General features: G+C 41.7%; 1 protein-coding gene and 1 long non-coding RNA gene across 4 annotated transcripts in view; one reads left to right on the top strand and one right to left on the bottom strand.

Moving 5' to 3' along the window:
* COL19A1 (collagen type XIX alpha 1 chain) overlaps positions 1-2,963 on the bottom strand; it is a 186,063-nt gene extending 183,100 nt beyond the window's left edge. Inside the window, exons 1-2 of one of the 3 annotated variants that reach the window (XM_083607148.1) lie at positions 2,667-2,952; positions 319-370 (exon numbers count right to left, since the gene is read on the bottom strand). The gene's annotated coding sequence lies outside the window, so the exon portion shown is untranslated. Of the gene's footprint in view, positions 1-318; positions 371-2,666 lie in introns of all 3 variants that reach the window. The other 2 variants (XM_083607147.1, XM_083607143.1) reach the window with 2 other exon arrangements.
* Positions 189-19,185, top strand: LOC310759856. Its single transcript, XR_014546579.1, has 3 exons — positions 189-227; positions 14,148-14,233; positions 18,166-19,185. It is a non-coding gene; the product is annotated as an uncharacterized lncRNA (long non-coding RNA).
* The last annotated feature ends 3,947 nt before the right edge of the window (positions 19,186-23,132 follow it).

Here is a 23,132-nt window from a genome sequence, read left to right as displayed (position 1 = left end):
GCAAGGAGACAGCCAGCAACTCTGGGAATAGACTAGCCTGGTGTAGTATATACTTAATTGGAGGTAATTTTTACATGAGGAAGCAGCTAAAGATTGCAACGCTCCCCTGCTGCCTGTGAAGTGATACAGTCCTCTTTAACCCCCACAGGCTTTTACTGCCTGATTTTGCTATTGCAGCTTAATTGGGCCCAGGCAGTAGTTTCCTCCAACTCTTCAGCTGGCAGCAGGTACAGTTATGGCCTTTTTGCCACAGCCTGTTTATTATTTGTACAGCTTTCCAGACGGCTCTATTTATCCTCATATCAGAAAAGTCCTTACCTGCTAATGTGTGTTAGGAGCAAAGGATTTTGATTGAAGCACAGGAGCAAGGCTAGTAAAAAAAATATGGCAGCCTTAGATGCAAGTCACATCAGAGTGTGAAGCCAATGCTGCTTATTGTGGCTGCTCCCCTGCTTTCAAAGGCTAATGGGGCTTTGGCATTTCTATTTTAAGCCTTTCACATCCTGATTAACAACACCTAACACCTTTTCCATTGGGAAATGGCATCCTCTAATGCTCTCATCAGAGCCCTTTGAATGTCACAAAGTGAGCACACGTGGTCCAAACTCAGGGCGCTTCCAGCCATGAACTTGCCATGTCAGAAAAGTGTGAGGTGTGTGTGCGCTTATTCTGGCAACCGAGTGATTGATTTAGGAACCCTTAGAAATATGCACTTCACAGGTTTGTTTGCTTTAAGCATGACGGGAAGCAAGCAAAACAATGGTTCAATATAAGTGCATGCCCAAAGCCACCCTGATTTTAAAATATAAGAGAAGCCACTCTTGAGAGAAAACTTCAGAACTGAAGACAGTTCCCCCAGTGGACTAGATCAGATCTGTAGTGAGGATTAACAAAGTGAGGCAGGGTGTAAGATGGGAGGGTAGGGGGAATTGTTATTGCTTTCAAAAGTTACTTTGCTCTTAATAAGCAATGCATTTCATGGTGTATTCATATATTTAAAACATATTACTTTCCCCTATGGCAGGCATGTCCAAAATCCGTGTCAGGGGCCTGCCAGTCGGTTTAATCCGGCCCCTGCGGCAGTCTATTTCCTGGGGTAAAATCCTAAAAAAAGCTGAGCGACTTCAATCCTAAAAAAGGTCAACAACTATGGTTGGCCCATTGGTCGGCCCTCACAGCCCTTCACTTCATCAAATCTGGCCCTCTTTGAAAAAAGTTTGGACACCACTGCCGTATGGGAACTGTACTTGCCCCTCACAGATCTATAGTTCCCAGCACACTTAAACTACAATTCCCAGAAGTCTTTGGAGGGGATAGATGCTTTAAATGTGTGGTGTGTAATGCGACCGGAGTTTAGCGTTGCTCATTATGAGTGACAGTGGTATAAGCGAAAGCACGAGGGCATTCCGTTATCCGTTTTCCACCACATCACGTAACGGTCACAATGGAACCAACCCAAGCACCTCACCACCAGCAAAGGAAATGCACCACCCTTAACCACATCTGGAACCCGCACAGGGAAATATTTATATTTCATTTTTAGAAGTTTATGCGGTGTGGTAGAAAGGGGGAGACTGAGAGTGCCATACCTTGGAACCCACAAAGTGGTTCTTAATCAAGACTTTTAACATGCTTCCCCCCCCCTTAGCTAATTAAAAAAGCAAATAAATATTGAGCACCTCTGTGTTGCATCCATTTTAGTGGGGCACTTAAGCATGTACCTAACATCTCTTCCGTTCCAATTAATGGGACTTAAAAGCTGTTAACTTCGGCTACAACATGCCCCGGTAGCTTATGGGATTCTGTATGACAGCAGTATAATATTTAAATAATCGGAAATTGTACAGATATGGAAAGAAACCATCCCACCTCAGAATGCGACTAAATAGGGAATTGAATAGCATCCTTGTTCAGTGTGTGTGTGTGTGTGTGTGTGTGTGTGTGTGTGTGTGTGTGTGTATTTGGAGAAGAGGGGTTCATTTATAGGGGGTTATGCTCTACCATTCTGCTTACTCAGGTGTGTACCTCGGAGGGGACAACACTCTCTTGGTCCCAAATGCAGGATCTCTAGCAATATTACGAAACAAAATATCCCCGACAGCAAGAGAGAGAAATAGAATCCAGCAAAAAGCAGAAGCACTATAGTTCCTCATGGGAGCTGTGCTGCTTTAGAATTTCAGCATCCCACTATGACTTTCTTTTCCTTCACAATATACACATGCAATTTAGTGCAACGGCCCCTAGAAGACAGAGCAACGCACCCACACCCTCACAGTTATTTCCTTTGGTATATAGACATTGAACAAAATATACCCACAAGCTTCATTATCACTGCATCAGTTTGTACATGTTAAGCCTTGCATGTGCTTTCAACTGTTCCCTGTGCCTTATGGAACAGGGCATTCATTTAAAACCAGCGTATCCGTGCAAAAAGAAAAAGGAAAAAAAGTACCTGTTTTCCCATCACACAGCTACACAGACTGCACAGTGTAACAAGCACAGAATGACAGCTATTGATATACCAGCGCACAATCTATAATACCATTTATATAGAGGGCTCAGTTGTGACACTGTCAAAACCAGAGCAAACCAACCAAGCAGAGCACACGGTACTTTGCAGTGTATACTGGGTGTAAATCAGCTGATCGCAAACAAGAGGCTCTTACCTTTGATTAAGTTCCCCCTCCCCAGAAGCGCAGCAAATGCCTGTACAAAGCTGCTGTAGTTGCCGAGGAGTTGCTGGAGTCTCTAAAGAGTGGGAGAAGGGGACGCAGCTCTGTCCTTATTAGTCTCACACGGTGTGACCCTCCCACTCAGCAAGCACACAGAGAGAATACAACTGTACGGCAGGACAGCCCCCAGCTCTGGCACCAGTTTTTCCAAAAAGAGAGCGAGCGAGCGAGAGAGAGAACACATGCTTAAGAGGTTGCAATGCAAATCTGGTAATAATATTAAAAGGGTTAGGTATGGATTGTCTAAAGCTGTGTCACAGATAAGACTGCCTGGGTTTGACTGCATGAATGAAAGGGGTGTCTGGTTTCAGCGCACCGACTCTGAAGTACTGTACATGATACGAGCACAACAGCAGGGGAGTAGATTCCGCTCCCCCAGCATGTTAAGTGTAGCCACATCTCATTAATTTTATATACTTTATCATAAATTTAAAATCAACCAACCATGGGAATGCACCTATTTGTGGCACCGATGCTGCAGAGAATAGTGGATGGCTGCTGTTTGATTTGCCTTTTTTTTTTAAAGCTCATCGTATATAAAGCAAGGGTGTTCTTACACTGTAATATCAGCTGTCTGTGATAAAAAAAAAACCCTGTGTGACACTCAGCCTTCCTGCTAATTCTCCCTTGAATATGCTAAACTGTGCTAGCTTGGGCCCTGGGAGTGTTCTCATGACAGTTTCTAGCACTGCCTTTAAGGATTTAACTAGAGGATAAAAGGATAGCGAGAAAAAGGGAATGACTGCAGCACAAACTTAGGGAGAAGGGAGGGCAGGATCTTCACACATGCTGTCTGCACATATTTAAATAAATTTTGTCTTCAAGCTCACCCCGCTCCACCTTCACCACCCTCTCCTGTGCTTTTAACATAATCCTTTCCTCCAAACAAGCATCAGCTACCTTTGACTCCCCTCTGCCCATTTAGAATTGTAGAGTTGGAAGGGACCCTGCGGATCATCTAGTCCAACCTGCATCAATGCAGGAATATGCAGCTGTCCTATATGGGGATCAAACCTGCAACCTTGCCATGATCAGCACCACACTTTAACTACACATCTTTTCTTATCTTTCACACACTGCTGAAATCTGCAATTTAGGTTGTTAGCTCTTTGGGGCAGGGACCCTTCTTTTTGAGGGGGCTTGTGTTATTTACAAGAAAAGCCCCACCAATGATCTCTCTTCTTCCCTTCTTCTCTTTGGTGATCACTCGTAGCCGAGTAAGATTGTCTTCCATAAACACGGTTTTAACAATGAGTCCGTAAGTGACTGTGGTGGCCAATTCTAGATCCACACGTCCTTCCACAGTGGGGACATTGATTTCCGGGCGGGAGTTGATCACGCTGTGGATTTGCCAAGTGTGCCTTCCTCTTAGCACGTTTCTCCCTTGCATCCTGAGTTTGAGTGTCTTCAAAACTCATGACACCTTTGGTAAAGGCTGTTCTCCAATTGGAGTGCTCACAGGCAAGTGTTTCCCAGTTGTTGGTGTTTATAGTATTTTTTTTAGATTTGCCTTGCGACAGTCTTTAAAACATATGCAGAAGTGAACACACAAAAATAGGGGTGGGGGTTTGTTTTTGTCTCCCCCCTTTCTTGGTGACCATGCCAACACTCCAATGAATTTTCTCTCTCTTTCTAGTACAGTGGTACCTTGGGTTAAGAACTTAATTCGTTCTGGAGGTCCGTTCTTAACCTGAAACTGTTCTTAACCTGAAGCACCACTTTAGCTAATGGGGCTTCCCGCTGCCGCCGCGCCGCCACCACACAATTTCTGTTCTCATCCTGAAGCAAAGTTCTTAACCTGAGGTACTATTTCTGGGTTAGCGGAGACTGTAACCTGAAGTGTTTGTAACCTGAAGTGTCTGTAACTCGAGGTACCACTGTAGTAATAATAATGAGTATTCAAAGTCCTTCAAACAGATTGTATTGTAATTCTTACAAAGCAACCCTGTAAGGTAAGTAAGTATTATAATCTCAGTTTTGCAGATTGAGATTGGGGGCTGAGACTGAAAAGAGTGTGGATTATTTGAGGTTATCCGGTGAGTTCACAGCAGAGGTGAGATTTGAACCAGGGATTCCCTGCTTCATAGCTCGGTCTCATAACCACTTTTGCTTCATCAGCTCTCATAGGTAGTTATAATGTTTTGCACAGAGCTACAAGACTTAATGCTATTGGTGGACTACCACCCATGATAGTCAGCCAAATTAGGTATGATGGAGATCTGTATGGGATGATGTCATCCTCTATACCTGTTTGTGTGTTACCTGTTGAATATGAAACTGCTAGGTGAGCAGGAGGAAAGAAAGAGATCACTACAGGGAGTTCTATCAGGGAGAAAAGAAGAGATAGCTTCAAAAGTCTGTTTCAGAGGGTACAAGACTTGGGAGTGAGTCATTATTCCAGCATGGGTGGTCCCAAGACCTACCATTGTGCATTCATTATATGGAAGAGAAAAGCAGAAAGCAATATACTAATTCCCACTCCTCAAATGCTGGAAGCCCTTCTCAACCTTCTCCAATTCTAGCTTCTTAAAAGCATGCCCCCCCCCCAATCTGATAATGATTTTGAAAGGCAAGTAGGAATTGGAGAGGCAACTAACCCTACAGAATGTCATAACAACAGTAGGAGAAATAATTGACCTCAGCTATCCTGAGATGGAACAGGTAACTGTGAAAGAGAACTCGCTTGGTAAACGAAAATGTTAAGACTTGAAAAAGACATAGCATTTGCTTCCAGGAGACCTATTTAATGAGCATTCACCCTAATTTGCTTGTGGGGAGGTTATATGATATTGCAGCAAACCGTTCTGACTTCAGCCAGCTATTAATTCTGCAACATGGGCTTGCCAATATATCACTGAATCCCACCCAAGGATAGCAACTGCCTGGAAGCATCCAAGAGACACAGATACAGTGGATGGTTTTGCTTGAATCAGCCTATCATCAACCAAGTGGTGGTCCTTGATTTAAAAATAAGCAGTGCCCAGGACCTGTTGTAAGATCTAAGCATTGTGCTTGAGAATAGTGATTTTTTTAATGGAAAAATGGCAGCCGTCAGTGGGTGATAAGCAACCACCCCACTCTCCGATTTTCTTTCTCTTAAATTTACCAGCACCTGGCCAGGCTATTTTTGTTTTTAGAAGTCAGTGGAAAAGATACACATGACTGTGTGCCACATCTAGTTTGGACCATAGTAACAGGAATAAAGTTGTGTATAGCTATTCCAAATGGAACCCTCCCCATCAGCCTCTACTGTTGTTTATCCATAAGGACCCTTGTATGTGCATTCTTTGAGTGGCATGGTTTGATGAACCAGAGTATCGCTTGTGACCACATCCTCACAGATGCTGTTTGTGTTAGTTCTGCTTTTAAAGAGATTGTTTCTATGTTCAACAACAACAACAAACACATGACATACTTACTGCAGGAAATTATAGATGACCCCTCCTACAATGGTTACAAATTGCAATGTGATGAGAAATGGAATATGTATCTTGCTTAGCACGCCACAGACCAAACATTAACAAGGAGCAACATACAATCTGTTTATGAATGGCAATGAATGTCGGAATGGTTCGAAAGTGAATACTAACAGCAGGAAAAGCTGGGATGAGAAAAAACAAAAATTACTTTAGATGTTGACATTTTAGATCAGTTGAGTTTGTTTTGGGCTTCCATTTGCAGTATTTGCTGTTGTTGGTTTAAAAATTTACATTGAAAATAAGAAAAGTAGCTTGACAGAACAAAACATATTATTTCAGTACCAAATTACTTTCTTCTATTATGTTACATTGCTAAAATAGCTTGAATTAAACATGTGTCGAATCACACATGGTCTGTTTTCTCAGTAAAGGCAGACAAATTTTAAATACAATTATCATGCTGTTGTCTCCCTTCTTGAACACAAATAAAACCAAATTTAGCCAACACTCAGTATTCATAGAATTTATGTTGGAGCTGATGAGGCTGATTGTTGCCTTTTATTAGAATCAAACATGCAACATAATAAACAACATCAACAAACATTCATTCATATTACACCCTTCCTCACACAGGAGCCCAGGGTGACTAACAACAAGCAGCAAAATAAACACAAAAAACAACTTTTCCATCACAACCCTAGCTAACATGGTCAGCAGTAACATAGTTAGAGATAAGATTAAATCAGCGGAGCCATCTTTTTATGTTCCAGAGGTCTACAGAATTAAATAGATCTTCAGTTTTCATCTGAATTAGAATAGTGTGGAAGACAGGCTGATGTCAATAGGATGTGAATTGGAGATCCTGGGTGTCATAACTGGGAAGACCCTATTTCCTGTCATGGCTTCCAGGCCATAGACATCGGTACAAAGATGTTCATGGCTCTGTACACTAGTCCTGCCAGCTTGAATTGGGCCCAGTAGGCCACCACCAACCAGTGCCTTCCTTTCTAGATATGTGTAATATGATCCCACCTCACTGTCTCAGACTAAATCACCAGCTGCAGTTTCCATGATGTCTTCAGAGCAGCCCCAATGTAAAACACATTGCAATATTCCATTCAGGAGGCTATGAGAGCGTAGACTAACAATATCCAGGTTAAGCTGGTTCAAGAATGGCTGTAACTGTCAAGCCAGCTGTAGCCAGGCACAGATGCTCCTTTCCATTGAAGCTACCTAAGCCTCAAACTGGGAGTCTAGGACTATCCTTGGATCACATACTTGTTCCTGAAGGGGTGGGGTGTATACCCTATAGAGACCGAGCCATCTACCTGATTCTTGGGCCCAGAAACTATCTACCCACAAAGTTTCTGTCTTCTCAGGATTTGACCTCAGTTTATGGGCCCTTATCCAGCTCATCACTACCTTCACACACAGGTCTAGCACCTGCATACCCTTTCCCAATTCAGGTGGCATGGGGAGATAAAGCTGGTCATCAGCACATGAGCAACACTGCTCTTCAAATCCCCAGATGACACCTTCCAGTGGTTTCATATTGATGTTAAATAGCATGGGTGCCAAGATACAGCCTTGCAGAACTCCACAGCCTACTGCCAAGATGGAACAGAATGCCCCCAACACTGCTGTCAAGTTGCAGCCCTGCAGAAAGAAGTGGAACCACCACAGTACAGTGCCACCAACTCCTATCCCATCCAGCCAATTCGGAGAATATTATGGTTAATAACACTGAAAGGCACTAATAGGTCAAGAAGAATCAACAGGGTAGAGCACTCATCTCGACTCTATCCCAAATAAAGGCATCCAAGGCTGTTTCAGTGCTGGGTCCAGGTCTGAAAGCAGATTGAAAGGGTTTTAGTCCAAAACGCATTGCTTTGGATGCAAGAGAGAGAGAGAGAGAGAGAGAAAGAGAGAGAGAGAGAGAGAGACTTATTCAGATATCCAGACACGTTAGGCTGTTTCAATGGAAATAAATAATTTGCTCACTGTGAGCAGGGAACTGCCAATGCACACCAAGGGGGAAAGTGGCAAATATGAGCTGGTGTCACTTCTACTGTCAAACATAAGAAGAGCCTGCTGGATCAGGCCAATGGCACATCTAGCCCAGCATCCTGTTCTCACATTGGCCAACTAGATGCTTGTGGGAAACCCACAAGCAGGACTTGAGCATGAGAGCACTACCATTTTCTGCAGTTTCCAGCAACTGGTATTCCAAAACATTGCTGCCCCCAACTGTTGAGGCAGAGCATAGGAGTTGTGCTCTTCTGTCATTCTTAGGAGAAAACATACCAGACTAAAGCTATGTGAGGCTTGAACATCATTCCACTGCTATACATCTTTTTTACAAGTTGAAACAATTGAAAGACCTTATCTTAGAGGAAGGCAAGAGTCAGTGCAGCTTGTGATACAATCTTATATTTTGGTATTAGTCTGGGATGAATTGATTTCAGTGGCATTCTTGGTCTTCAATTACATTGGAATTAAAATCTCTACGCCTGAGAAAATCTGAACATTGCTGAGTTCACGTGCTGTAAACTGACCTACTGGTCTACCCCCACAGTACTTCTGTGCCACAAGTAAGGCTATTTACTGGCTATTTTGAGGAGTCCAGGAACTTGTATACTAATATACTCTTACAGTCCCATGTATCACATGTCATCTTAGAGGTAAGCATGATTGTTTGGGTCCACTTTTGGTGTGATTAGAATTAGGACTATGTAAAATCGCCTCAACTTCTTTAATTTTATTAAGTCATTGATTCAGTGTACACGCAACTTTGGAAGAGAACTCAAATCAGTTTTTGATAGAAATTCGTATGTTCATTACTAGCAGCGTAAGTATATCATTGCTCAGACTTGCAGACAGAGATAATTATTTTATTTAATCAGCAATATCAGCTGACAGCCCTCACACTTATGGACACATCCACATCATAGACTTAAACTAGTTCATTAATAATTCTCTCTGTGCAAAGAAACCTTGAGACTGGTGGCATTGTAACAGAATTTTGAACATGCTCAAAAGTACAATTCTTAGAATTAGTAGGCAGAAGTCGTGAGAGGTAAACCGATATTAAACAAACATCATCTCCATAGGCTCTTAATCTTGCTGCTGCTCAAAACAAGGAAGTAGTAACAACCCCATTACGATTAAAGCGTAAACTCAGAGGCCACCATTGCACACAGGAGCACTTAAGCCCTCTTAAATCAATGGGCTTCAGAATGCCTAATGGGGCTGGATAGAGGCCAGATCCTACAAATAGGGGGTTCTTTTGCATGCTGTAACAAGCATGCAATCAGGAATGACAAATGAACTAATTCCATACTTCTTCAGATCAGCCTTGTTGGGGACTTTGTGTCTTTTTCTGTCATGATGAATGTTTACAGGCAAATCACTTGAAAAGAAAACAGCTGCTTGAGGAGTCTAAAATCCTGGAAGTGATCATCATAGCTAGCCCAGAATAACTGGATCTAGGTTATAACTTGTGATGAGCCCATACACAGATTTCCTTAAGAGTGTGTGTTGCATTTCCAAATCAAGCTTAATCACATTAATGCCTTCCTTATTTATTCCTATCATCAGATAGGCTTTTTTTTTTTTTTTGGTATGGTTTTAAATAGCTCTCAGGTAGTAACAAGTAGTTTTCTAATAAAGCTCACACTTTCTCACTGCTCTGTGGGTTGGTGTTCACTACCAGTATTTCACCATCAGCTAGTTTGCATGTAACACTAAGCTAAATTATTGTCACTCCAGAGAAACCACAATCTGTGATCAAGATTTCCTCTTGGGTTTCCAGGTTGTGGTTTTGGCTGGAGGAGGCAAACCATGAGCCCAGGTTTAGATAACATGGTAAGCCAAACTATACAGTACCCGCAGCAAGTGCAGCAATTAAATAAATGCATAATATATTGCAGTCCTCTGGGTGGAATATATTGTTTGAAGATGAAATAAACGTAACTCTTACTACAACTATGGTGTGGATAGTCCTGAACTAGGATCAGGCATGCAAGTGTCTTGCAAGTGAGAAGATGAAGTCAGAAAAGCAAACGAAAGACACAAGCTTGGAAGTGGAGAGGGGGACCTGTTTTGGCCTTTTCTCAGAAAAAGGAAGCTAGCCACATTTGAGAAGTAGATCCGTTGTGAAATCTGTCTTCCACTTTTACAACCATTGGAAACAACCCATTTTGGGTTACAGTGGTACCTCTGGTTAAGAACTTAATTTGTTCTGGAGGTCCGTTCTTAACCTGAAACTGTTCTCAACCTGAGGTATCACTTTAGTTAATAGGGCCTCCCGCTGCCACCACGCAGCTGCCATGTGATTTCTGTTCTCATCCTGAAGCAAAGTTCTTAACCCGAGGTACTATTTCTGGGTTAGCGGAGTCTGTAACCTGAAGCGTATGTAACCCGAGGTACCACTGTATTTTTTGGGTGATATAACAAGTAAATACTCCACTTTGTTTCTAAAATTATTTCTTCTGCAAAGATTTCATTAGCCATTTACTCAGACCTTCCAAGTGTCCCTAGTTTCCAGAGACAGTCCCGGATTTACAGAAGCTGCCCTGGTTTCTGATTTGATCCCAGAATGTCACTCTTTTCCTTAGGATGTCCCTATTTTCATTGGAGAAATGTTGGAGTTATGAAGGCAGCCCTGTGTAGGAAATTTTTTTTTAAAAAAAATGTTTAATGATTTATTATGCTTTTATCAGCACCTGGCTAAACCCTGTGGAGGGCCCTAGGCAGTCGAAATCTCAGGGCGCTCCTTGCAAATTATCTTCTAATACATTTTTGTACTTTCCTTTCAAGATCAAATCAATATTATTTTGATCTGTTGTTGCAGAGCCCATAAAAGGCATGGGGCCCGTAGGCTGGTGCTGACTGCCTATTTGGTAATCTGGCACCGGCTTTTATGTATGTTGGAATTCGCCCAGTGTGGCTGGGGTAACCCAGTTAAAAAAGGTAAAGGGACCCCTGACCATTAGGTCCAGTCGTGGCCGACTCTGGGGTTGCGACGCTCATCTCGCTTTATTGGCCGAGGGAGCCGGCGTACAGCTTCCAGGTCATGTGGCCAGCATGACTAAGCCGCATAATATAAATAATAATGGTATTATTATTATTATGGAATAGGGCGTGCCTATTCGGAAAATGTTGGAGGGTATGTTTACTTAGTTGATTGACTGAAATTAGAAACCACTTAAAAAGACAAGAAATTTGCTTAAACAGAATTTGTTTTGTGGATTGTTTCCCATAACAAGCTATATGCTGCAGGCTTGGCGGTTAATTCAAATGACTGTGCATCTGTAAAATTTATTTTTACAGTTCTAATCATCATTTACTAATTATGCCTTTTGTGCTCAGTGTTTTATTAGCAATATAGTATTTTACTGTTGTATTTCTGTTCATAAAATGTTTATAAATGTAACATGTACGTTATTATTTTTCCCTGTTTGGGAAAAATAACATTTTCTCTCCCGCTTTTCCCAAGCTTTATAACATTTTTAAAATTCTTCATGATATGTGTGGTGAATGTTTGGTTTCATAACATGCATAATTAATTACAAGTAATGACATCAAGGGAACCATTTTCTTTTGGTGATTTAATATTCATGAATTAATGATGAGGAATACAAAGATGCCGGATTGGCTATGTATAAAAATAATTGGCAGTTTTTATATTTATAGAAATAATGTGTGGAAAAAATATTTGCATTATTCACAATACCAATTTGTTTTCAAAATATGCTTTGCTTCTGGAAATGAAGAAGGGTTTCTGCTTCCTTTTTTGTGTGAGTTTAGCAGATTTCCTTGTTACCAGGCACTCCCATTGAATTTGGTTTGGAAAAGTATGCAGGTGCCTTTTAGATTTGGCTGTAAATCATGGGTTGGATCCACGTTTAGATCCATTAAAATCAGTGTGGGTTATGTTAGTCATGATTAACTTAAGTCCCATTGATTCTGATGAATCTACACTAAGCATGACTACAATCCTAGCCACTTACTAGGAGTAATCCCCATTCAATAGGACTTGCTTCCGAATAGACATGATTAGGAGTGCACTATTAGTCTGGATTCAACCAGTTGACTTCTTGAGTAGGCCAAGGCCAAGGTTTGAGAAGTGCAAATTAGGTCCTTTCTCACTAAGGTGCAAACAAAATCTAATTTCTCCCCTATCTCTATCAGGTATTACCAGTTAGTTGGTGGGAGAATGGTGCAACTGGACAGACTGTAACTCCTCATACTTCCCAATGATAGAGGTGAGATCTTATAGAATTCTATGGGGATGATGACTTCTCTGTTGCTCCTGCTGCTGCTGCTGCTGCTCTGACTGCTTCAGTCGCTATAGAAAACCGAATAAATGTACAATCCAATATACACTAATAGTGAACATATCCATGCACTTAACATATCCATGCACTTAAGAAGGAGGTGTCAGCAAGCCTGGGGTAACCCAAGAGTAACCCTAAACTTTGCAGAAGTACAAAAAGGGCAGCCTCCCCCCCCCCAAACAGCCCATTGAAGACTGAGAATGCTCAGTGGGCACAGAATGTTGACTGACTGTTGGGAGGAGGCAATGGAGTGTCATGGAAGATGCGGTGGCTGGCTGGGAATTTGAACAGTCCACACTGTAACATTTTGTTGCAGGTTCCATTTGTGCTTTCTATTTGCTTTAGTTTCCCCTTCATCTACATCCACATTATATTGCACGCTGCACACATTTATTAGATGATGTCATATTGATTTTAAACTAAGCCCAGCTCTAAGAAAGAGATCTCTGGAGCACAGCCCAAGGGAGGAAAGCAGGAAGAACAAGATATTGCATTGCTATGAACCTGTTTTGTTAAACAAGTTCAGCCACTATTGGGACGCTGGTGGCGCTGTGGTCTAAACCACAGAGCCTAGGGCTTGCCAATCAGAAGGTCGGCGGTTCGAATCCCCACGACTGGGTGAGCTCCTGTTGCTTGGTTCCTGCTACTGCCAACCTAGCAGTTCAAAAGCACATCCAAGTGGAAGTGGATAAATAGGTACTACTCCGGTGGGAAGGTAAACGGCGTTTCCGTGTGCTGCTCTGGTTCGCCAGAAGTGGCTTAGTCATGCTGGCCACATGACCCGGAAACTGTACGCCAGGTCCCTTAGCCAGTAAAGCGAGATGAGCGCTGCAACCCCAGAGCCATCCACAACTGGACCTAACGGTCAGGGGTCCCTTTACCTTTACCTCAGCCATTATTACAATATATAGGATGCATGCACATAAAGTCTGCTTTTGGTTTAACTGAAAATGAAAATTGTACTGTATCTTAATTCATAAACAATGTCCAATTTTATTATGACTTTCCAATGCCAATATCTAGAATTCCCTAAGGAATTTCCACTGGGATCCCCATGAGACTTAAATCATAGTACTCTGGTTTAAACTGAATTAGGATGAACATGCTGCTTCACTGTGTTTGCTTTGTTTAGAAAACATGAAGAAAATGAACTAGTTTTTATTAGGCAATTAAAAAACCCAGTTAATTCTATCCAGTGCTTTTTTCTGGGGGGTATGCAGGGGTACGCATACCCCTAAACATTTTGTGAATCTTTATACTTTTGTCCATTTACTGTATTTATTTTTCCTGCATTGAACTATAAAATGGTGGTTTTCTTGAGTCAAAATGAGAGTACTCTTAAACATATTTTTTGGGGGGAGGGGGAAGCACTGATTCCATCCGAAGGGCAGCAAATCTAAAGGCAAAAGACACACCAATATCTAAAAAGGATAAATGCTGTGACATTTTGGCTGTATTAAAAAAAAAAATCCCCTGACTTAACCCTCAAGGATTCATCTTTGGCCACAAGATGCCAGTGGTACAGTATCTTCTTCCCATAACTTAAATACTTTGCCTGAAAGGATATCACTAGTAAGGACTGAAAGAGGAGAACGTGGGTTCAGTTCCCAATTGAAAACTATCCTGTGCTGCTTCTTCTTTTTTTCTTTTCTCAAAAGACACAGAAGGAAAGGATGTTAAATCACTCTAAAATCTCCAGGCAAGCAGATGTCTGCTGCACCAGAGAACATCCACCACCTAAGAGGTATTTGTGAAGTTTCTTCAAAACCAAATGGCTTTGGAAATAATGTAGCCGCTTTGGAATCCTCAGGCCTGTTTTGTCCAAAAGAGAAATCAAAACACTGCCTTAAGCTAATTGTTTAAATATATGTGCATGGTATTCAATTAAGTTTTACTTAGAGTAAACCCAATTAAATTAGTGAACATGACAAGATATGTCTGTTCTTTTCCATGGACCTACTCTGAGTAGAATTTAGTCGAATATCACCCAAGAACCTCCAAATTTCTGTGGCTTTTCTGACACCAGGAACCTTGTCACGTACAACTTCTTAAACAGCATGGAGGTGGCAAGTTTAAGATAGTAACCTATGCACCCTGTGCATTAGTTCAAAGGGGCTTACTTTCAAGCAAACATCAGCCTGCCATGCGCACTTCTATATACTTCCCCCATTGTTTCATTGCAGCCTCTCCTTCCCGCTTCTCCTGCAGAAAGAAGAAACATTTTCTGCAAGTCTGCTATTACTCTACTTCTATGACTTTTGAGTCTGCCAGAGGCAGACACGCAGAGACCCATATGGAAACTAAAACGAAAAAAGAACAGATGTGTGGGTGGGCGTATATTATGTGCTGTGCACACACAGTGTCTCCTTGCAGGCTGAATGTGCTAGGCTGGTTGCAGAGGCTGTAAATTCTTTCCTGCCCGGCTGAAGAAGTGAAGCTCCCCATGGCATCACATATTCATTCTTTCTTCACATCCAAAAAAACTTGGGAAGTTTTGGTTGTTGTTTTTAAAAAACCCAACAAAAAACCCCTGTGATGTAAAAATTCTAGTTAGGCCAGAAATTTGATGCTGTATATAAAAAAACAACAACTGTCCCTATTGTGCTATGCTGCCACAACATAGTAGCAATATGTAGGGAGCGGGTGGTGCTCTCAACCACTGAGCCTCTTGGACTTGCCAATCAGAAGGTCGTTGGTTTGAATCCCTGCGATGGAGTGAGCTCCCGTTGCTTTGTCCCAGCTTCTGCCAACCTAGCAGTTCGAAAGCATACCAGTGCAAGTAGATAAAGAGGTACTGCTGTGACAGGAAGTTAAACGGCGCTTCCGTGCACTCTGGTTTCTGTCATGGTGTTCCGTTGCGCCAGAAGCGGTTTAGTCATGCTCGCCACATGACCTGGAAAGCTGTCTGTGGACAAACGCTGGCTCCCTCAACCTGAAGCAAGATGAGCGCCGCACCCCATAGTTACCTTGGACTTGACTTAACCATCCAGGGGTCCTTTACTTTATCTTTAGTAGTAATATACAGAAATTATTCTGAATTAAGGGCACTCAAATATTAATTAATGTCCATGCTTGTTTTTTGTTTGTTTGTTTGTTTGACAAAATCTCAGGGCGGTTAATAGATTTTAAAAAACCAACAATTTCCCATTCTACTCTTTTAATTCCTGTGTTATGTATGGGATGGGGTAATCCCGTATATATTGGGTCATCCTCTTTAATACCCATTAACTGTTAGAATATGCTAAGAATTGGCTATTATTTTTGTCCTCTATAACATTAAGTTGTTATGACAGCCTCCATCTAATAAATTATATAATCTTCCTGACATTTTCCTCTTCTTATCAGCATCATTTTGATCCTTCGTTCATGGCAATGGTAAATTATTTGCTCTACAGCAGCACTGGGGAACCTTTGGACTCCAGTTGCCATCCGCTCCAGCCAGCATGGCCAATGTTATAATCAAAAGGAGACCCTGCCTTTCATAAGAAGGAGTATAACCAGTCTCAAAAATGGGAATTGACAGCAAATCAACATTTCCCTATTTCTCAATGGAAGGAAACAATGAGAATTCTAATATGTAACCAGAAATGTAAAAGAACCCTCAAACCATTAAATAGAATGTCAAAGGCTGCTAAGGACAAAGACAGAAAAGAATGCGATTATCTATTCAGTGTATTTCATCAACTAGATAGTTCTGGTCGTTTCATTTTAGGAGGACTGAGAATGGCACTAAGAAACACAAAAATGTGATCATGCGGTGTAGATGGAGTATTTTTGTACAAAATGTTAAAAATACTACTGCTCTTTAGCTTGAAAAAAAAAGAGGTAGTTAACTGGAAATATGATAGAGGTATATGAAACCACAAAAGCTCTTGAAATCTCTATCAGGGAACAGCTGCTCACTGTTCTACACAAATATAGAACAAGAGAGCACCTGATCGAATTAAGAGCGAACAAAATTAGTGATTTTTTTGGTCACATAACGTGCAGCTGACATGAAAGATAATGTGCAGTGACAATGGCCAGTAACATTAAACCATAAGGAGAACATAAACCCTGATGGATCAGGGCAAAGTCCCAGTTAGTCCAACATTTTGCTCTCACACACTGCAGCCCTAAGCACAGTTACCAAGGGGGCAAAGCCCACTGAACACAGTATTTCGTTAATTTATTTCATTCCATTTATGAATTGTTTCCCATAAAATATATCAAATTGATTTCACAGTAAAACATCAACCATAAGAACAATTTTAAACAATTCCACATGTGTAAAAAACATTAAAACCAATACCACATATAGAAACAATTATTACAAACCCAGCCCAGATACAGTCTACGATAAAGATCTCCACTTAAAAGGCCTGATGAAAAAGGAAGGTATTCAACAGGTGCTGAGAAGACAATAGAAATTCTTACAATTTATGGGATGGATTTCCTAATGAGATGGTATCTGACATTTCCCTCAGAGTGCAGTGATCGATTGGATATATATGTGGTGAGGCCGTATTTTAGGTTTCCTAGTCTCAACCAGTAAAGAAGTTTGTACACCAGTAACAGCACTTTGAACTTAGCTTGGTAGTTCATTAGCCACCAGTGAAATTCTTTTAGTAGCGGCATAACACTCTGGCAAGAGTCTGCCCCAGTGATCAGTCAAGCCACTGTATTTAGCACTAGCTGCATCTTCTAGGCCAACTGCAAGGGCAGCCCCACATAGCGTACATTGCAATAACCTAACCTGGAGGTTACCAGTGCAAGGACAACAGTGGTCAGACGCCTCTCCTGGTCCAAAAACAACAATAGTTGTCTTACCAGCTGAAGCTGGTAAAAGGCAATCCCTGCTACTGAGGCCAAATGAATCTCTGGTAAGAGAGCTGGGTGAGGAGCACCCTCAGACCAGGAGGATGTTACTTTGGGTGAGAAGATTTGAAGCTGGCTGAGAGACCATACCCAAAGAGTGTGCATCAGTGGCTTCCTGTCAACTTGAAGGGAAGTGACAGGCAGGTGCCATGGGGCTCTCTCCTGACCCAGGATGTTTTGCTGCTTCAGGTAACACAGAAAATTCCACCTCCTACTCTTCTGCAGCGCCCAGCTGCTGCCCCTCCCGAAGGCTGTGGGGAGATAAAAGGAGACCAGAGAAGAGTGGGAGGGAACAGCAATGGAGGAGACACACTTCTCAAGCCAGATCTGCCACCTGAGGCAACTGCCTCACCTCGCCTCATAGGCATACTGGCCCACCTTCTAGGCCTGGTGCTGTTAGACATCTTTATAAATGACTTAGACAAAGGATTATATAGGAGATACTCAGTATATATACAGACAACACCAAAGTGGGTGGGGTAGTCAGCACCTTAGAAGACAAAAACTGGTTCAAGATTATCTTAACAGGATGGAGAATCTGAGCCAAAGCTAACAAAATGATTTTCAACAGAGATAAATGTTGTTCTGTATTTTGGAAGAAAAAGATCACATGTATGTATAAATACAAGATGAGTGACACCTAGCTTGACAACAGTATATGCGAAAAGGATTGGGTGGTGAATGGAAGACAAGCTAAACAAAGCTCAGCAGTGTGATGTGGCAGCTAAAAAGGCTAATGCAATTCTAGACTGCATCAACAGGAGTATAGTGTCCGGATTGCAGGAAGTAATGGTAGCGCTCTATTTCTGTTTTGGTCAGACCTCACCTAGAGTACTGGGCACCACAGCTTAAGAAGGATATTGACAAGCTGGACCATCTCCAGAGGACAGTGACAAAGATAGTGAAGAGCCTGGAAACCAAGTCTCATGAGGAAAGGTTAAAAGAGCTGTGTTATGTTTAGCCAGGAGAACAGATGATTAAGAAGCAACATGATAGCCATCTTCAAATATTTGGAGGGCTATTGCACAGATAATAAGAGCAAATTTGCTACTCCAGAACATGGGACTTGAAGCAATGGGTTCCAGCTACAATAAGAAAAAGAGAACAAGAAGATAAGGATGAAACACCAGGGAGAACTTCCTGGTGCTATAAGCTACTTAACAGACTGCTTTGGAAGATGGTGAACTCTCATTCATTGGAAGTTTTTAAGCAGAGGCTGCTTGACCACCTATCACTATCAGGGTTGCTGCAACAGTGGATTTCCTTCCTTGGTGCGGGGTGGACTAGATAACATTGATGCCTCTTCCAACTCTGTGATTCTGTGCTAGCATGAACCCTTTCCCTGAAAATGCTTGTGAGATTGATTGTTTAGTTTGACAAATTACCGGTAGATCATTATTATTAGAGAGATGCCCAGGCTGCAAGATTTACTTTGCATTCACCCATATCGGTGCATTGTTTTTTTTAATCCACCGTTTCTGAGCTGCCGTGTGTACTCTCCACTTTGATCTGTAATTGTTTTCTACTCTGTATAAAACAAGGCGCAGGAACCCCTCCAGAGTGGATTAAGTCTGTCAAATTACAGCCATTTTATGGGGAAAATAAAAGGGATTCACTTTTCTCCATAATCTCTGGGGTTGGGGAAGTGGAGTGTTGTCTCTTGCCTTACCTTAAAATAATTTTTTAATAAAAAAAATTGCCGCTTCATTCTTGCATTTCTTATCCAGGGTTACTTTATGTCCTCCGATAGATCTTAGACAAGCCTTGCATCATGAGGCTATCTAGAATGCTGCCTGTAGAGTTCTGAAGAATCATAGAAGTTGGAAGAGATCCTGAGAGTAATCTAGTCCAACCCCCTGCAGTGCAGGAATACCCAGGAGATCTGCAACCTTGGCGTTACCAAGAGCTCTGAGGTTTGTTGTTGTAGTTGTTGTTAAAGCTGATCAATATAGGACTTAAAAAAATAAAGTTAAATTAAGCTTTCATCTTTTAAAAAAAGACACCCCCCCCCCAATTTCTGTGTTTCGACAACAACAAAACCCAACTGAGAGCTCTTAAGTGCTCTGTGTGTAACATTTTGGACAGCCTTATTTCTTGCAAAAAAACAACCATGGATGGGAGGACCACAGAGATATAGGCAAATATAGAGCTATAAAACAGAAATACAGAATTAATAATACTGCAAAATCATCCCAATTCACAAGGTTATTTAGCTCCTAAACCAAGTCAACGCACACACCCTATTTATATTATTAAAGCTTCCTTAATGACATTTTGAAAATTAGGGTGGCTTTTGTTCTGTGAAACCACAGTCAGCTAACTGGGATGGGAATATGGGGGCCATCTATTCTCTTATTTGAGTCTTTGAAGTTTGGGAATCCAGGATTGCTGATTTTGATTAGTTACAGTCTACTGCTTCCTGAAGTCTGAACATGGTAAACAAGTGTGGATCTATAATCATTTGCAGTGGGTGAAGAGAGCAGAGCAGATGGGAGCAAGAAGACCCTTTGCCTTCCCCATCGGTGGCTAATAATCCAAGCACACAATGGATGCACGGCATTCCTGGCCGGTTCTTTGTTCTTCCTTCTCCCCACCCTTCTTTTTTATTGACCTTAATGAAAAAAATGCAAAGTAGGCTCTCTCATTGTTGCTTCTCTTTACTAGTACACAGGCCACTCCACATGACTTTGTCCTCAGATCAAATGGATAATGCCAATGAAGGCAATGCTAAAATTGCACTGTTGAAAAGAGAACAGAGCAGGGCAGGGCAGAAAGCACCTTTGCTCCTAGTGGTTCTTCCTGTTCCCAAAGCACTGTGCTGCACAGTGGCTACTACCTGATTTTCCCTCCAAGGCATTCAGTCCCAAGATTTCATTCAAGGAGGGAAGCATATCATTGCCATGTTGTTGGAAACACAGAGAATTAATTATGAGAGCTGTAGTTTTTGTTGTTATTGTACCTATTGCCTTCCATAGGGAAGATGTGTGAGAAAAAATTAATTTCCTTTTCTTCCGGTACTATTCGATTTTTCTCTTTACTGACATTATGTGAATTTCTATACATTATACCTCACTGGCCTCCTCTCTGTAGCAGTGTAGTTGATTTTGGGGAGGCTACTGTGAAATCCTTGGCATGTGGTGAGAGTTTATACTCTGTGACTTTGGGTCGTCATATTTATTCTAAAGGCTGAGGCATAGTCTGGTCTGAGGAAAGGTCCTGAAAACTGGTTCCCCGCCCACGTTTCTATAATACAGTAATAAAGAGGCCTGTCATTCTGTCAAGCTGCATGTATGTGTGCACAAAAGGGGACCTTTCTATTGTATACCTTCCATGATTTCATTGATTAAAGCAGGAGCAACTGAGTTTTTTCAATACCTATTATCTCATATCAAGGTTTGCTGCCTAAATGCAACACCAGAAGCTTTTCTCTGTCTGTTGTATTCATATATGAGAACCTACTGAAATGAAGTCAATTACCTCAGCTAAGACCCAGAAAAACTGAGGGGGGGGGGAAATAAGATTATGAAGTCTAATATGTTTCCCTGTTATGTCCTTGATTGGCCTTGGTCCAAACATACTATGTGCCTCTTCGTTGCCTTCATCTCCCCCCTTTCCTCTGCTTCCCCCTGCCTCTTCATGGCAATGGTGGTGGCAGTGACAGTCCCTTCCCCTTCACCGGCCTACATATTTGTTTTGTCATTGCTTTAGTAGCGGTAGTGATGCCAAGGCCTCCCTTTGGTCTAGGAAGGGGAGGGGTAGACAGGTTGGTGGGAAGTGGTGGGGCTGGTTAGGCAGTATGTCTGCTGGTTGTCGTTGCCAGCATCAGGTGTGGTCACCATAAAATGCACGACACCCCTATTTGCTACCCTTCTGCCCCAGCATGTCCTTGTCTATATGCTTCTTAGTTGTGCAGAAGAGTGATTTTCAGCAGTGCAGATTGTTCTGCAGGGTTGAAGAAAAATACGCATCGCCTGAAAGCCCCACTTTGATAACCGTAACTAACCCTGTCCTCCTTTGCATCCTGTCACCCTAAAATGTGTTTTGCCTGAGGTTCATGCGATTTGAACAATTCGGTCAGTAGTCACAAACCCTATACAGTGGTACCTCGGGTTACATACGCTTCAGGTTACATACGCTTCAGGTTACAAACACTGTTAACCCAGAAATAGTGCTTCAGGTTAAGAACTTTGCTTCAGGATGAGAACAGAAATTGTGCTCTGGCGGCGCGGCAGCAGCAGGAGGCCCCATTAGCTAAAGTGGTGCTTCAGGTTAAGAACAGTTTCAGGTTAAGAAGGGACCTCTGGAAAGAATTAAGTACTTAACCCGAGGTACCACTGTATGGTCAGGCCTCAAAGATACGGTACTCTGTTTTGAAGCGAAGCAAATTGTGAAGCCAGTTTGTCTTCGACTGCAGACTAAATGTGTTTTAATTTCATTATTAAATGCATTAAGAATATTTATCAAAGTGGTTAACATTAAAGAAAATCCATACTATAAAAATTACATACGAAAGAAATAAACAGCACTAAAACCAAAATGCAGCACTAAGTGATCTTTACAAGCAGCAGAAAATGTATGGGGAAAGCCACTGAAAAATAAAGAACTGTATTGTTACAAATCAGACAGGCAAACGGCCAATTACTATTGTTACATTTTTAAAAACAGATTAGACCAAACATAAGCATTAAACAGCAATCAAATTATAATTTGCACAAAGAGAAATGTAAACAGTTTTACCGGTGATAGATAACATTAGCTGAAGAATAGTGATGTGATGCATTGTTAGGAAAGTTTTCCACGACAACAAACACTTTTCCACCAAAATGATAAATGGTTTACATGCCCTGCTGTAGGATAAAAACGTAATATTTAACAAACCCTCTAACTAATCTGCTGTGATGTGTTAATTTTTCATCTGGATAATGTGCCATACTCTTGTGAACCATCCTTGGATTGAGCAGCCTGAAGGTATTTTCCAGCTTTTTGCTGTTTCCATCCAGGCCACCACCAACAGAAATATATAAATATATTCTGTAATGTCTTAGAAAATGGATAACAGTGTTAATAGGGGTCACATTTAATGTTATGTTTCAACAAGATGATACAACAAAAATTAAAATGACAGAAAAACTGATTATAAAAGGCAAACAGAAACAGAAACTGTTTTCATATACAGTGATACCTTGGGTTAAGAACTTAATTCGTTCTGGAGGTCCGTTCTTAACCTGAAACTGTTCTTAACCTGAGATACCACTTTAGCTAATGGGGCCTCCCGCTGCCACCGTGCCGCAATTTCTGTTCTCATACTGAAGCAAAGTTCTTAACCTGAGGTACTATTTCTGGGTTGGCGGAGACTGTAACCTGAAGCAACCTGAAGTACCCAAGGTACTACTGGATGTATTACTGTCACTGTACATAGTCAAATTCTGATGAGGGTGTTTCGCAGGGTCAGATGCTAACAGAGTCAGGAGATACTGGCTGACATTGTTTTGAATGCTTGTGTTCAGAAGCAGCACACTAAAGTACTAAGAATTTAGATGTTAACACACAAGTAAGCAGGAACTACAAGGAATCATGGGCAGAACGAGGTTGGGAAAGCGCCGTAGCTTAGTAGTAGAGCATCTGCTCTTGCAGAAGGTTCAACCCCTGACATCTCCAGGTAATGGTGTGAGAGACACGGCCAGTCAGTATATAGGAAGTAGATGGACCAAGGGTCTGGCCTCAGTATAAGGCAGCTTCTTGTGTTCCTACATTGCGCTCTACATTGTTGCTTCCACAGTGACTGG

Source organism: Podarcis filfolensis (genome assembly GCF_964270895.1).
Source record: "Podarcis filfolensis genome assembly, chromosome: 3".
Taxonomy (NCBI): Eukaryota; Metazoa; Chordata; class Lepidosauria; order Squamata; family Lacertidae; genus Podarcis; species Podarcis filfolensis.
Note: the sequence above shows the minus strand (reverse complement) of the source record. Positions and strands in the feature narration are given on the sequence as shown.